We start from the raw sequence: 16,578 nt of genomic DNA on the forward strand, positions 1-16,578 counted from the left end.
CCTCTTGCAATGGTTGGGCCATGCAAGAAGAACATCATGCTAGTAACTAGGGAGTACTGGGTTTGACAAGAATCTTTTCAACAGCTGCATTAACCCATTAAGCAATCTTACATATTAGACAAATTTGAGACCTACAGATTATGCTCTGCTTTATGCACATTAAACCTCTAAGCGTTTTGTATGATTCAAATCTGTTACCCGAGATTAACCAGTGAGCTCTCCAGCAACTGCAGCAACACCACTTTCATACCCAGAGGCTTGCTGGAGCCACATATGTTTCTGCAGCGGGTTTCTAAATTCCTAGCTGTCTAAAATGCAGTTGATTTGTGACAATTAAAGAGCTTTGCTAACACGTTTTTCTTTCTTGTCTATTTATTTAGGGGCGGAGATGTTACAAATGATGCAAATGTGCCTGTTAACCAGGGTAAATTCTTTCTTCATTGTGCCACCCTGTCATGGAGCCAACCCCCGTGACTTTGCCCCATTTGGTAACGAGTCTCTGTCAGAATCCATTTCTGGGTTTCCAGAATAAGAGTTTCCTGTTAATGCATTGGTTCACTGTCCTCTAGCACTGGCCATACCTTCTAGCAAAGTCCGCTCTCTAGAAATACAGCTCAGAGTGTCAAGGTGCCTGCAGAGGTCTGTGTGTGTTGCTAGTCTGTCCTAGTATCTAATACTGATAAAATACATCAGGTGGTTAGTATGTTTACTGTAGACATATGTGAGTTATCTGCAGGTAAAGGTGTATAAAATAAAAAATAAACAAATGCTGATAAAATATCTCTGAATGTTGTTAGAGAATTACCTTTAACCTGTGGGTCACAAGTATAAATCTAAATAAGAAGGTTTAGTGGCGAGGAGGATGTGAGTAGGGCAAGGGGCTGGGGTTGTGGGATGCAGGTTGCTTGGGACAGTATCTACCAAGGGTCAGGTAGCGCCCCACTCACTTGCAGGGAGGCCCTTCCATGCTTTGTTACACCCTGGCTCAAAGGAATAATTGGGCTTATTACTCACTGAAAGTGAATATATTTGAAAAACACATAGTTACCTTTTGAAAGATTTTCTTCGGATGGAACTATTTTGTTAGCACATATCTCCTGCCATCCCACACAAACGTCTGGCAAGGCCATGTCAGTCAACCAGTTCTGCTTGCCCCCATATTACCATGGCCAACCACACAATGACCTTGTCTCCTACACACTGCCCTTGCCTCTTCCACCATTCAAGGGTTCACTGTTCACCCATTCATCAAGCCATCCATCTATCTAGTCTTCCTGCAATCATTCATCCATGCACTCACGCTTACAGCCATGCACTGACTTTCATACACATATGCGACTTTGGTGGATACACAGGAGGGCCAATGCTTAGACACAGCGTTCCCATGCTATGCTCCTTCCCCCTTCATCATTTTACTTGCTCTTTAACTTCGACAACGGTCCATGAACTAATTCATTCATGTATCCACCTAACCATGTACTCATTCCTCCTTCAACACATTTAATCACTCACCCATTCATTGTGTCTATCCGGTATATATGCTCTTTTCCCACACTGCCACATCCTCACCACCCTCTCCTTGCCCTTCACCCTCTACTTGCCCTCCATATTCTCTTTACCCTAGGCTTGCCAAAAGCCCTAGATAATGGCAGGGCTGTACTGTCTCTATTTTCTTTGCTGAATCCAGACATCCATATTTCTGCTCTTCTGTCCTGTTTTCAGTGTCTGGAGGGGTGGGGAAAGCTTCAATGATGCTAGAGCTTAGTGATTTGTGAAAGAAAAGACCCCAGGGTTGCAGGACCACTACTGAAAGGCAATCACTAACGCCTATTGTCAAGATTAGGCTCCTGAAATAGCTCCTGAAACAAGTGTCACGTTTCTGCGTCTCTGGACACCTTCACACCTCAATGAGCGAGCCATTAGTCGTTAGCCTTTAGTCGAGGAAAACAAAGACGCATGGTTTGGCAAGGAAATCGACCCATATGTATCCCTCCTAGTTTTTCAAGCTCTGTAAATAGTCAAGGGGATTTTATAAAGAGAGTATGTGTGATGATATTGGGAGAACTGTGAGAGAGAGCTCTAATTACTTGCTGCAAAAGGTGCAGCATTTTCTTGTCGATGAGAAAAATAAAATGGACATGCAATGCATTTGTTATTAAATGTACTGCACTAAGTGTACGCAAGGGTGTATAATTAAACTGATCATGACCTTTCATTCAGTACACAATACAAAGTGAATTATTTTGGCACATAAAAATTATTACCAATTGTTCCTCAGATAAATTGCACTCATGTTTTTGACCTCATAGGAATGAAAGTTTGAGTTGGTCTACCAAAGTTTTACACTTATTCCTTGCTGGTGAAAATGTGTTGTTTTCAGCAGACGCATAACTCAGTGACCTATACATCAGGGTATCAACTAGTGACCTGAAGGTTACACGGAAAAAACGTAAAACACTGAAACCCGCTGGACGGCTTGATTTTAATTAGAGCTTTTGAGTTGCATGTTATGCACATTTATCTTCAGCAGCAATGATATCCACCCTCTACCATATGTTATGAGGGTTTAAACCTCTGTAATATATATATATAAACAATGCCATTAAATTGCAAAGCAATATGTGTGTCCGTTCATCTAGCCTTCTATCCACACACTTGATGCAGTTGAAACTTTAGAATTTTAGTGGTGTCCCTCTGTAACAATAGCCATCTGTACTTCACAATATATGCGCTATGTTAACCAAAGTACTGATAGTTGGCTGTAGAAAAATGCACTGAGAAGTCATATTTTGAATGTGCATTTGTTTAGACTAATGTTAGAAACCCTGGTGATATTGATGATAAAATAAATGTCTGAAAGATATAATTGATATTATGTTACAATTTAGATCTTAGACTAACAGTATGTATTGAAATGATATTGAATTTCTGATGATTAATGATTAAAAAATGTGTGCAAAAATAGAGAAATGCTGTTCTGTGTTATGTTGATTGAAATATAATAACAGAGCCTTTTTATCTAAAGTGACTGCAACAAGAATATTAATAAAGAATTGTTAATTTGTAATGTATAAGTTTGCATATTAAACTTTATCTACTAGGACATATTATTAACTAAATGTATTGTTTTAATACACTTGAATTAGCCTAAGTGAAACCTGCTTGGCCTGTACTTCGGGACTGTGAAGATGAATGCTGATTCATTTTCATAACATGAACATTCTTTCAGTCTTCATTCCTATGAGAAGACTAGCTTTGGTAATAAACCCCTATTGTTTTAGACACAGAGAGAAGTGAAATAGTGTCCTTGAAAGCAGAACATCCTGACAACAACTTGGAGTCGTGTGTGATCAATTGATATTGGATGATGCCCCCAAATCAGATTGTTGTTTGAACTTTGATATATCAACGGTCCAGTTGGACTTTGGTCAGATTTTCAAGATGTCCTTTGACTATAACCCTTGCAGTTGAAGAACCCTGCATGCTGAGCCCCTTGGAGAGGTATCTATGTCTCTACTTTGCCCCTTTGAGATGCTCGCTGAGACTTAGAGATTTTCTCCCTAACCCCTACAGAAGACTCTTTATCGAGCTTCTGACACGCTGACGCTTTCCCTTTTTACCTATCTTTTGCCCATCTTAGTACCCTGTTCCCTGAAATTACCTTTTTTCAAATTATTTTTGTCTTTTGCCTGCATGTGTTCTGCCCCACACATGTTATGCTTTAATTTGGCTAATAGTAGTTTTTCCCTTTGGTCAGCTAAATTATAACTCTGATGATTTGAAATTGACTGATGCTTGCCAAAACTGAGCAACACTTGATTTCTGTATCTCAGATAATCTAGTTAATGTTTTGTACTCTTTTCATTGAATGCTTAGTTTTATTAATGTTAGCCTGAACTTATTTGTCGCCTTGGGCAACCCTTGGTGATTCTGTACCTTTGTAATTTTGTCTTGAGAATTGTCTGCATGACTTTGAGCTTCAGTTTGTAATAAACCCATTAACTTTAGTCCTGGCTAGAGTTTTCCTTGTATGGCCAAATTGGTCCTACTGTTTAACTTAATTGGTTTGTGTTGACATTGAGTTGTATGGTTTTACCACATCCTGATGCAAGGTCGAAAGATCTGTTGACCTGAAGATGAGCACTGATTCCTGCAAAGGATGAAAATGCTCCCGCAAACTCATCTAACCATTCGTGTATGTATATATTTATCCTTCATTTGAATAATTGTCACAATAACACATCCATCCATCCATTTAAATGATGAAGAAGAACTTTCACTATTAAAACAAATGATTATTGTGTTTGCCAAGGTTTGTGTCATTCTAGGGGAAGAGATGTGCAGCAGTTAGGGACAACGTGTCCTTCAAGAATGGTCTTGCGGATTACGATGTTGTAACCTGGGGTCAGCTCTGCATGCTAGCCCTGACAAGTAAACAACTTCCCTTAGAACAATCAACACACTTGATCTTTGATGCTGTTTGCATAATGTCATCAAAGCAGGATGATGCCCATGTAACCCCCAATCCCTGGACAGGTATAGGTCAATCAAAACAACCAGAAAAAGGGGGGATACATTCTCTCTATTTCTTTCAACAATGATCCCTGAATGTTAAGTGCTCTGCAGTGATTTACAACTGTAATGTCTGTTACAAGCACACAATTTATTTTAATAAAGACATGTTTTAAAAAAATATTTCAAACACGGTCCCTGAATTATCATTGGAAAAAAAATGTCTTTCTATTATTATTAATTAAGCCCTTTGAACGCCCGACGGGGTGGATAAACTATATTGGGCCTTGCCTTGGGGTTTGTTGGCAGGAGCTCCCCTCCACATTTTATCCTCATATAAATATATATATCATATATATATATGTATATATAAATATATATATATATATATATATATATATTTATATATATATATATATATATATATATATTTTTTTTTATTAACTCACTTGTGGGTATGTTCCTGCTGGGGCATTCCCCCACCCCCCTATTGAACCCCTTCATTCATCCTCAGTAGTCAAGGCGTACTAAGTTGAGGAAGATGAGTATGATCAGGTTCTTCCTGAAATAGCTGATGAAAATCATATGGAGGAGAGATTAGTAGAAGCCCTGGGTTATCATGTCCAGGACTCCGTGAATCAGGCTCTTATAAAGGCTTTGAAGCCATTTACTCACCTGCTTGCAATATTTGGTCACCGTGAATTGAGAGGGCGCTCTCTACCTTAAACTGACTCTCAGCATGGCCAGAGTTTTGATGTGGGTTTTGCCCGAAGAGCCTCTAAGGGACCAGCCTTATCAGCAGAGATCCTGCTGCATATGGCTGCGTTCGTGATAAAAGACCATGAATATAGTTCCTTTCTGACCCTGGAGGTCCCAGAGACCGGTATGGAATCCTCTATTCAGACAGAAGGGAATCCCTTGTCGATTTCCCTATCCTCAGGTTCGGAGCGAGACCAAGACGAGCCCAAACCTTCAGGTAAAGGCAAGCACAAATCTCATAATACACAAGAGGGCGACCAGGTTCTCTGAATTTTATCGTTTGATCCGGAAAACATAATCCATCCGCGATCCACGGAGTGGATCCCATGTGCAGAGGTAGCATATTATGTACAAGACCCAATCCGAATGGGTTTTGATCGGGACGTACCTAATACTTTACACTCTGAATGCCCTCAGCCCTCGTTGTTGGGCAAGATGGCGGAGACACCTGAGCTCGATCCAAATATGGCAACTTTCATAAAGAGGTTTTCCAAGGACGCCAAGAAGGGCTTAGACCAGGGCTGGAAAAGCTGTCAAGACAAACTTTTAGGCATTTCTGGTCCTCTCATGAAGATTTAGAACTGGCGGCCCAGGCTAAAGAATCTAATACTCCTCTAGCTCCACAAATTATGTTAGAATGGGCACAACAGGCCAGATGTTTGTAGGGCAATGCTAATTACGCTATGTCAACTGAGCGCGACGCTCTTTTCTGATGAGAATTGACCGTAAGTTGGCGGAATTGGCCACTAATGAAGCAGCTTCTTTGGCAAATGGTTTGCTCTTTGGCAACAAATTTGTCAAGGACTTGGGGAAGTATGTTGCTACTTTTTCCACGCTGGCCAAAGCCCAATCTTCAATGAAGAAAATGTTCAGCAGGGGCCGTTTTTCCAGGGCCGGACGCTACAGAGGTCGAGAGCCAGGCCGTGGATTCTAACAGACCTTGGGAGGATACAATCAGCAAGGCCAAAGCTCTTACCCCAGATCGGGCTTTTACCCTACTAGAGCCTGTAGAGGCCAAGGTTGTGGTTTCTGGAACAACCGAGATGGTTTCAACTCCACCAACGGAACATCTGTAGGTGAGAATCATTCCCTTCTCAGAGGTTTTTCTGGGGGGGGAGATTGAAAGAACATGTCATGGCTTGGGAACGCATTTCACAAGACCCTTGGGTTCTACAGACCGTGAAGGGGTTCAAACTGGAGTTTTACAACTCACTCCAACAGACATCTTTTCCTCGTACCATTTTTTTTCCCAGTTATAGAGTTCTTTCATGGACACAGACGTAGAGGCCCTTCATCAGAAGCGTGCCATCATCAGATCAAGTCCTCACCCCTCCAGGTTTGTCAGTTCTATTTTTCTTATGCAGAAGAAAGGTGGCGGTTCACGTCTTGTACTCAATCCAAAGGACTTTAACTCCTGGGTGGTATATCGTCATTTCAAGATGGAGTGTATCCATCTTCTAAGAGATCTTCTTCAAGAGGGAGATTATCTAGTGCGCCTAGATCTCAAAGATGCATATCTTACAGTTCCTATATTCAAACCCCATCGGCGATACCTCCAATTCCATTGGCGAGATCAATGGTACGAATTTGCCATTCTTCCATTCGGTCTTTCTTCCGCTCCTTGGTGTTTCACCAAGCTTTTAAGACCTGTGGTGCCATTTCTCAGAGAAAGGGGCATTCGCCTCATTGTATACCTGAACGACATTCTGATCATGGCTCAAACAGAAGAGTCAGTCTTGTTACATCTTTCTGGATGATCCATCTCCTACAGGATTTAGGGTTTCTGATCAACTCAGACAAATCGATAATGATTCCGTCCAGAGTTATAGAGTTCGTAGGTTTCCAGGTAGATTCTGTCAAAGCCCAACTGTTATTGCCTCCCGTGAAGAGGAGTTCCATCAAGAAAGAGTTGAGGAGAGCCCTTGTCTCTCTGACTATATCATTGAAGACACTAACGCGCTTGGTGGATCTGTTAGCCTCATCCATTCAAGTGATTTTTCCGGGGCCTCTTCATTACCGTGCCTTGCAGCGTCAGAAGATCTTGCATCTTTGCATGGACTTATCCTATGTGGACCAGATTGTCCTATCGGAGGAAGCCAGAGCAGAAATAGCATGGTGGCTGGCACACATAGACGCGTGGAACGGCAGTGCCATCTTTGCATCAGTCCCAGAGGTGATTATAGAGACCGATGCCAGCAGATGGGGCTTGGGGGACTTGTTGCGGTTCAGTTTAAACAGGGGGCTGATAGTCGCCAGAGGAGTTGAAACTACATATCAACTGTCTAGAGCTATTAGCGGGAGCATTTGCAATCTCCTCGACAACCGAAATGTTGCATTCCCCTACGTATGGACAACATTTCGGCAGTTCAATACATCAATCGACTGTGGGGGACCAGATCTCATGGAGATTGCGAAAGAGTTCTGGCAGTTTTGGCTTCAACATAAAATTTCGGTGACAGCAGAATATTTACCGGGTCGTGCCAATCTGATAGCAGATTGGAATTCTTGATTCCTCAGAGATGGCAGCGATTGGAAGCTCAACCCTCTAGTATTTCAACAATTGAATCTTCAGTGGGACCCATGTTCTATGGACCTATTTGGCTCGAGACTCAATGTCCAACTGGATCGGTTCTTCAGTTAGAGGCCGGATCCTCTAGGGTTGGGAACGGACGCATTTCTGCAATCATGGGAGAAGGGGATTCTTTATGCGTTTCCTCCTTTTTCGATGATTCAGAGCGCACTATCTCACGCGAAGAGACAAAAGTCAGAATTGATTTTGGTGACTCCAATTTGGAAAGCCCAACCATGGTTTCCAGTTGTGATGTTAATGTCCAGTGCATAACCTATAGCGATCCCCAAGGATCTGAGTCTGTTGCTGGACCCAGTGGGATCTCAGCATCCTCTGATGATACCGGGGAAGATATCGCTCATGGCGTGGAGAGTTTCCGGAGACGATGGCAAGTGCCAGGAGTTTCGGACACAGCTTTGTTCTTCTTATCCCAATCTTGGGCCCCTTCCACCCACAAGAGGTATGAATCTTCATGGAAAAGATGGGTTAGTTGGTGTAGTGAACAATGTGTTGAAGCCTTGGGGACAAATATTGGTGTGATCGTTAATTTTCTTTCTGAATTAGCCTCACAAGGTCTAGCTTACAGAACTATTAACAATTTTGGATCTGCTATTTCAGCGGGTCATCCTCACTTAGAGGGGAAACCTGTAGGCGAACAACCATTAGTATGTAAGTTGATGCGTGGTATTTAAATGTTGAAACCTCCTCACCCTAAATATTTGTCTCTATGGGATGTAGATGTGGTCTTACGATTCTTGATAGCTTGGCCATATATTGATGATCTTTTGCGTAATCAGCTGTCATCGAAATTAACTATCTAGCTCTGTCTTCTGTCATGTCGACTAGTATCATATGTTCGTGTATTGGATTTAGCAGGTAGATTATTTACTCCTTCGGGAGTTTCATTCACTATCTCTAACCGTACGAAGACAGCTTCTAGATGTGTATTTTATCCAGCTTTTCCGCATCATCAGAAATTATTTATTGTCAAATGTTTAAAGGCTTATGAAGAGTGTACTTGGTACTTCGTAAGGATATACATGGGCAATTGCTAATTTCTTTACAAAAACTCTTTGGTCCAGTCTCTGTGGCAACTTTGGCGAGATGGGTTTGATGGATTATAGGGGAGGCTTGGGTAGATGTTTCTATGTTTGGAGCACATTCAGTTTGTGGAGCTATGGCCTCTAAGGTGTTTTCTGTTGGTTCTCGTGTTGAGGTCATTATGAGAGCAGCTGATTGGTCTTCAGATTCCACATTTAAGGTTTTTTTAATCACAAACCTATTGTTGATGTTGTTTCCGCAGTGGTTGATCAACTTTGAACTAGCATAATCCGAAGCCTCCGGTCCTGACATAGAATAAAACAATTTCTAGCTTACATGTTAAGAATTTTCAATTCTATTAAGGACACGCAGGCGAGGATTATCCCACCCTGCAGATAATGGTGCTCTTTATCCTGTTGTAGTGTTTGTTGATGCTCTGCATTTTATGTGATTTGCTGTATGGCCACCCATTATATTATGTTATATTATAAAGAGAGATTGGATGTTATTTGCATGTCTCTTATATTCTTCTTCAGGTGCAGAAAACAAAAGTACTTGATCGGTCATATGGTGACGGAGGAGGAAGAAAGTTTGGTTTTCTTCTGACAGAAGGACAATCGACGGTGTCGGCGACAGAGTTCCAATTTTTTAGAGAGATTTCAGTTCCTAGGAGTCAAGAAGTTGTTTGAATTTGATTGCAAAGACAGAGGAAGGACTGTGTTGGCAGAGATAGATATACAGGGTGCAGACCCGTGATTGGTGGACAGTATGGACTAGGGGGGTTCATGGGAACTGACATTTTTTGTGGTTAAGTGTTTTAATTGGCTGCCTTTTTTTGCAGTAGAGAGAGAAGCATAATCCTTTCCTCCTTGTCCTTGATAGAATTGAAAATTCTTGACGCGTAAGCTCGAAATGTTTTAATTGTAGCAGATTGGATATTGTGACATAAGGTCAGCTCTGCGTGCCAGCTCTGACAGTTAAAGCAAACATTCATTAGAACAATGAACTCGCTTGATCTTTGATGCTGTTTGCACGTCCTATGTAGACCTATGTAGTATGTGAACCTGTTTACCTTTGGGATTGCTGTTCAACCAACCAGATCATTTTATTTATGCAATGCAGCGACCAACAAGTTATTATTGTGGTCGAACTTTTTTGAAAGACTTGTGTAAAAGGAAAGCTACACTATAGTGAAATAATTATAACACGATTCACTGCCTATCAGCGGGTTCATTGAAAAGCTACTATTAGCATTGTTGTTATGAATGAACGGAATGCATATTAGTAGTGCTACGCTGGCGACAAGACAGCCGGTAATACCACTGGACAGTAACAGTGTGATTGTGATGTGATCATTTAAATTACACACACAATATGATCGGTCACAATGCATTTAGCTATGTGCGATTTTGCATTTCATTTTGGAAAACCAATAACCATTTTTCTTGCAAATTCAGCACGAGTTTCATGTACATAGATGTGGCAGACTGGTTCTTGTGTCTCACACAAACACAGGTCCAGCATTGAAGAGCAAGCCCCGGGGACACGCTGTCAACCCACTGAACAGAGTTATATTCAAAAGGAATTCCTCCAATCAGGAGCATCGTGGGGGCGGGTCAATGACGCAGGTGACCCGGGTACTCGTCCAATCGTGAAGAAAAGTAAGTATAATCGTTTCAAAAGAGTCCAATCGGAACTCCGGTTTCATTTTCTTGTACGCTTTCATGGTAGGCTGACCAATCCCCTGCTTCAGCCCTCCTGATTTTTGAAATGGCTGCCGCGGGTAAGTGAAGACGCAGGTCCGCGGTAGTGAATGGAGGGGACGCTGTTTCGTTTACTGCTTGGCCTAGAGGTACGAGTACTGGTAGGGGCAAGAGCTGCCTTTAAATTTCGCCAAGTTTGCCGAGAGTTTTGACTCGCCCCGGTAGCTTTTCCGGACGCCTCACCTGGTCGTGCTGGTCAGTGTCTCCTCTTCATCGGATTGGTGAACTCGTGAGTACATTATGATCTTTTGGGTTAGGTTTCTTTTTAAAAATATATATTTTCTGATTTGTTTCAGATTTTCTAGACCCGAGCGCGAGTAGTTAATTCAGTCCAGGGTTTTGCGTTGTATTCTGGGACTTGTAGTATTTATTTATATACTAGAATAAAGAGGTCACCTCGATACAAACGCCGGACTTGGTGTGTATTTCAGACATGGGGCTGAGAAACTTAAGATCTGCCATTATGCAGTGCACACTTTGTCGTTCGTATTGCTTTATAACAGTAATCATCAAAACAATGTTCTATGCTTGCACACACTTCTGTTTGTGAAAACAGGTGGGTTGTATTCATAACCCGAAGCTTTTCATTTGTGGAAATGGAGATCTGTATCTGATAGGATTAACATGTATGCAAAGGAAGCTTTGTCAACAAATTTGCAAACACAAGCTGTCTTCTTTAGTAAGCTTAGCCGTGCATGTGATTATATCCGGTGATCTATTAGTCCACGCCTGGCTTTGCATGCTGGGATTTGAAGGCTTTTTAACATCCTAATATGAATTGTAAAATGAAGCCACCTAGAAAACTAAAAGCCGGAACAGGGTAATTGCTTTACCAAGGGCTGCTACATTGGAAAGCTACTGCAGTGCGCTTATCAGTGTCACTTCTTTCCTACATAGTAAATTGTGGGTCTTCCAACTGCCCAGTGGTATTGTTCTTAAACTTCCACTCCTTACCTCCGTCTGCAGTCAGAGGATTTTAAACAAGGAGACTGTGAATCATGCCTGCTCTGCTACAACAGTTAAATGGTGTATTAAGCACCATTATATCATCCCTGTTGTGCTTAAGTGAAATGGATCTCTTTAGGCCTAACAATGACCTTTTTGATTTTACTAATGCTGGGGCCCCAGCAATTTTCCTTTTCTCCAGTTCTGGGTTCAACAACCACCAGCGCTCGGGGGGGTAAGTGAGACACAAACTCCAAGTTCACCCTCTAAGTTTGACTGAATCTTTGGGCGGAGGCAGTAATCAGAATCATACAAACTCAAACCATTGACATGAAACATTAACCAATACTAAACACTAACCATTTGAGCACTAAATCAAACTCCAAACCGACTTAAGTTCCAAAGCTTTATTACAAACCCAAAATCAATGTCCCGTAAATGGTGCTCAAAACTAAGTTATGAACCTACATGAAAACTGTAGGCTGACCAAAACGTCTGAATAGATTCAACCTACTAAACATCAATATTGTTAAACACTCAAAAAGAATAATGTAGGTTAGCAACAGTACAATATGAACATGATTATTAACATTCAAAGTAAATGATGGTGACGTCGGTAAATCGCTAAAATACAGTTTTAACAATCGGTTTCAGAGTTGGGTATGTCCTAATGCTAATCAGAATAGGGACGTGCATGTGTGGGAAGGGACTAATGCATGCGGACACAAGCAAAAATAATTTGGAAAACATCTAACTAGGGCAACAAACTTTTAAAAAATATGCTAGTGAAAGTGACTAAGCTAAAAAAGAAACAAGAAGCCACATTTAGTGATTCCTCTCTTCATGGGACAACAGACATGATGATTCCATAGGGATGGCACCCCTCTTCTAACGTCAGTTGACATCGGCATCAGGATGGTTCAGAACAGGGGGTGCATATAGGACAAATCACCAGTTCAGAATTAGTTGGCCTTATTAGTATTGAACCACATAACAGAATAGGGCAGTTAAAACTATGATCAGGAAACTCAGAGAATAGTATGCAATAGCAGACTTAAACAGCTTTGAGACAAGAGTACAGGGAGTGCAGAATTATTAGGCAAATGAGTATTTTGACCACATCATCCTCTTTATGCATGTTGTCTTACTCCATGCTGTATAGGCTCGAAAGCCTACTACCAATTAAGCATATTAGGTGATGTGCATCTCTGTAATGAGAAGGGGTGTGGTCTAATGACATCAACACCCTATATCAGGTGTGCATAATTATTAGGCAACTTCCTTTCCTTTGGCAAAATGGGTCAAAAGAAGGACTTGACAGGCTCAGAAAAGTCAAAAATAGTGAGATATCTTGCAGAGGGATGCAGCACTCTTAAAATTGCAAAGCTTCTGAAGCGTGATCATCGAACAATCAAGCGTTTCATTCAAAATAGTCAACAGGGTCGCAAGAAGCGTGTGGAAAAACCAAGGCGCAAAATAACTGCCCATTAACTGAGAAAAGTCAAGCGTGCAGCTGCCACGATGCCACTTGCCACCAGTTTGGCCATATTTCAGAGCTGCAACATCACTGGAGTGCCCAAAAGCACAAGGTGTGCAATACTCAGAGACATGGCCAAGGTAAGAAAGGCTGAAAGACGACCACCACTGAACAAGACACACAAGCTGAAACGTCAAGACTGGGCCAAGAAATATCTCAAGACTGATTTTTCTAAGGTTTTATGGACTGATGAAATGAGAGTGAGTCTTGATGGGCCAGATGGATGGGCCCGTGGCTGGATTGGTAAAGGGCAGAGAGCTCCAGTCCGACTCAGACGCCAGCAAGGTGGAGGTGGAGTACTGGTTTGGGCTGGTATCATCAAAGATGAGCTTGTGGGGCCTCTTCGGGTTGAGGATGGAGTCAAGCTCAACTCCCAGTCCTACTGCCAGTTCCTGGAAGACACCTTCTTCAAGCAGTGGTACAGGAAGAAGTCTGCATCCTTCAAGAAAAACATGATTTTCATGCAGGACAATGCTCCATCACACGTGTCCAAGTACTCCACAGCGTGGCTGGCAAGAAAGGGTATAAAAGAAGGAAATCTAATGACATGGCCTCCTTGTTCACCTGATCTGAACCCCATTGAGAACCTGTGGTCCATCATCAAATGTGAGATTTACAAGGAGGGAAAACAGTACACCTCTCTGAACAGTGTCTGGGAGGCTGTGGTTGCTGCTGCACGCAATGTTGATGGTGAACAGATCAAAACACTGACAGAATCCATGGATGGCAGGCTTTTGAGTGTCCTTGCAAAGAAAGGTGGCTATATTGGTCACTGATTTGTTTTTGTTTTGTTTTTGAATGTCAGAAATTTATATTTGTGAATGTTGAGATGTTATATTGGTTTCACTGGTAATAATAAATAATTGAAATGGGTATATATATTTTTTTGTTAAGTTGCCTAATAATTATGCACAGTAATAGTCACCTGCACACACAGATATCCCCCTAACATAGCTAAAACTAAAAACAAACTAAAAACTACTTCCAAAAATATTCAGCTTTGATATTAATGAGTTTTTTGGGTTCATTGAGAACATGGTTGTTGTTCAATAATAAAATTAATCCTCAAAAATACAACTTGCCTAATAATTCTGCACTCCCTGTAGACTGGATATGACAAGATTTTAAAAAGAGCTGGGGAAGGACTGACCTCAGTTCCAAAGTTCTATCCTAATTAATATAGCAAAAATAACGTTAATTGGTTCTTCAAGGGGGGGGTGCACTCTGTGCAGCAGTTTCAGTATCCAATCACTGCCGATGGCATTACCAAGTTCTAGTTCTTTTAGGGATCTTTTCAACAAGTCTGTTGTTTGCTTTATAAAATCATACCATTCTGCTGAAATATTACATTTCAAATGATTTGCTACTTGTTCCTTTCTCACAATGCACACACTGCTCCCTATTGTGTCAGGGACTATACAAATTGTTTTTGACTGAGGTGCCAAGAAGTTCCCCTACAATAAAGTTTGTAAAAGCCATCATAAAAAGAGCATTGACACTACCAATTTTCTGGTAGTCAATGTAGACCGATTGGCTTTTCCAATGCTTGTTTTATGGGGAGGCAAGCAGAAAGTGTAAATTTAGACTTTGTCCCCTGAACTAATTTTCTTTTAATATACCCGTCAAATTAGGAGAAAGTGTCCTTGAAACAGCCTACTGTGTCATGGAACCTACAGCCTTTGTTTGCTTCAGTTGTAATAAAGTGCCAGGTTATAGTACTATTGGTGCTTACGTGAATAATCCTGAATGTTGAAAGGGACATCATTAGTACTGACAAGGTGATGATTTTATGCTCCAGCGGGTGAATGATCAGTGTCACTTGTGTTGGAGCTGTAGATGGCAGTACTACTGGACAGTTCCTAGGAGTGAGAAAGAAGTGTCATACACTTTAGAAACTTAAGGCGGGAACATCAGACATCCTAGATGGACATTTGCACAACTGTTGTGATTTTTACACTAAATTAATAAAGGGGGGGGGGGGGGGGTGGACTCCGGATACAGTGATTCAGCAGGGGGTTCCAGAAATTATAAAGTGGGGGTCAATAGAAGTCAAAAGGTTGGGAACCACTGATTTAGGCAATGGTCCTATTCCACCTCGATGGTAGCAAAGCTCTGCTTGCTGCCATTCACAACAACCGCCTGGCACCACTAGAAATGCCATCCATGTGACTTATCAGGGGCCTGAAAAAGTAATCCCGACTAAAGCACATGCTTCACATACTCATCTTGCTCAGCCAGATTGCCAGTTTAATATTTTTCAATATCTTCAGGGCTATTCCCTCCCCTGCTGACAAGATCAAGATAAGTGAAGTAGAATGGAACATAGCCTTAGAACCGCCAGGAATAAAACTAGCAAGTATGGCCAAAAACTGGCCTTCTCCTGCTATACTCCTTATCGGTCACTCCTTTCTGATCCATCTAACAAGCATCTTCTACTGCCACCCAAATCAGGAAGCAACTGAAGATTCACAGATACACCTACCCTCCAGGTAGTTACTACTGCTCACTACAAAGGAGGTCATTCGAATTGAGTCTTCACTTTTAAGGAGGTTACACCTGCCCGACCATGGCTTTTGAAGTCTTCACTCCCTTTGTCTTGTACAGCACTCCACTTTCTACAGCTGACTTAGCCCGTTTAAATTAACCCATGTATATGTGTGAATGCTTACAATTGGTGCTTGCAACAAAATTGATGGTCTGATTCTCTCATGGATACCTGGAGAGAGAAACAGTAAGCGGATGGCGTAATGTTGCTTGCTACCTGTTGGAGGTAGCGACCATGTGAGAAGTTTTTGTACTAAGGAAAGAACCATGTTTCTTCTATTCTGATATCAATGGAATCGGTATATAATCTAAGCTCAGATGAGTTATGGATGCCCCTGGCAACTGCTTTATAGTTCATATTTGGCTACTAGTGAGAAAGGGAGTATTTAATCTTCTATCTCCTACCCCCCGGTCATCTTACTATTGTACCTTTTTTTTTTTTTTATTTTTTTTTATGAATTGAGCAAATGCAGTGTTAGCTAGCATGCCATGAAATCAGGACTTAACCTTAATCTGGGAAATTTTGTAATCGCCACAATTATTTGTCTACTGCATGTTGCAAATCGGTCCTGCTCTTTTATCTCCTTCATTCGAGAGTTCAGTCCCCTCTGATTAGGAAGAAATAGTGTAACGGTTGTATTTTTCCTTTTTGAAAAGTTATGCCGGCGTTTGGGTGCAATCAAGGAAGCAAATGGTTTATGTGTATCGAATGGGCATGTTTTCCCCACAATTAACTATCCCTTAAAACTTGGTCAGGTGCACTTGTAGATATGTGATGTAGGATACGCGTCCTGTTGCTGCACATGTTAGCCACTGTGTCTTCTGGACCACAGGGTGCGCCACTTGAGATTTATGAATGCTGTGACACCGTCACAGATCATAAACTACTGGATGTAGGATGACTTTTT

At 41.5% G+C, this 16,578-nt stretch overlaps 1 protein-coding gene across 4 annotated transcripts in view; it reads left to right on the plus strand.

The window, feature by feature from the left end:
- Positions 1-10,593: 10,593 nt before the first annotated feature.
- The window catches only part of ECT2 (epithelial cell transforming 2), a 201,735-nt gene continuing 195,750 nt past the window's right edge, over positions 10,594-16,578 (plus strand). For all 4 annotated transcript variants that reach the window (XM_069213046.1, XM_069213048.1, XM_069213047.1 and 1 more), the window contains exon 1: positions 10,594-10,873. The gene's annotated coding sequence lies outside the window, so the exon portion shown is untranslated. The remainder of the gene's footprint in view (positions 10,874-16,578) is intronic.

The sequence above is a fragment of the Pleurodeles waltl genome, chromosome 11 (genome assembly GCF_031143425.1).
Source record: "Pleurodeles waltl isolate 20211129_DDA chromosome 11, aPleWal1.hap1.20221129, whole genome shotgun sequence".
NCBI lineage: Eukaryota > Metazoa > Chordata > Amphibia > Caudata > Salamandridae > Pleurodeles > Pleurodeles waltl.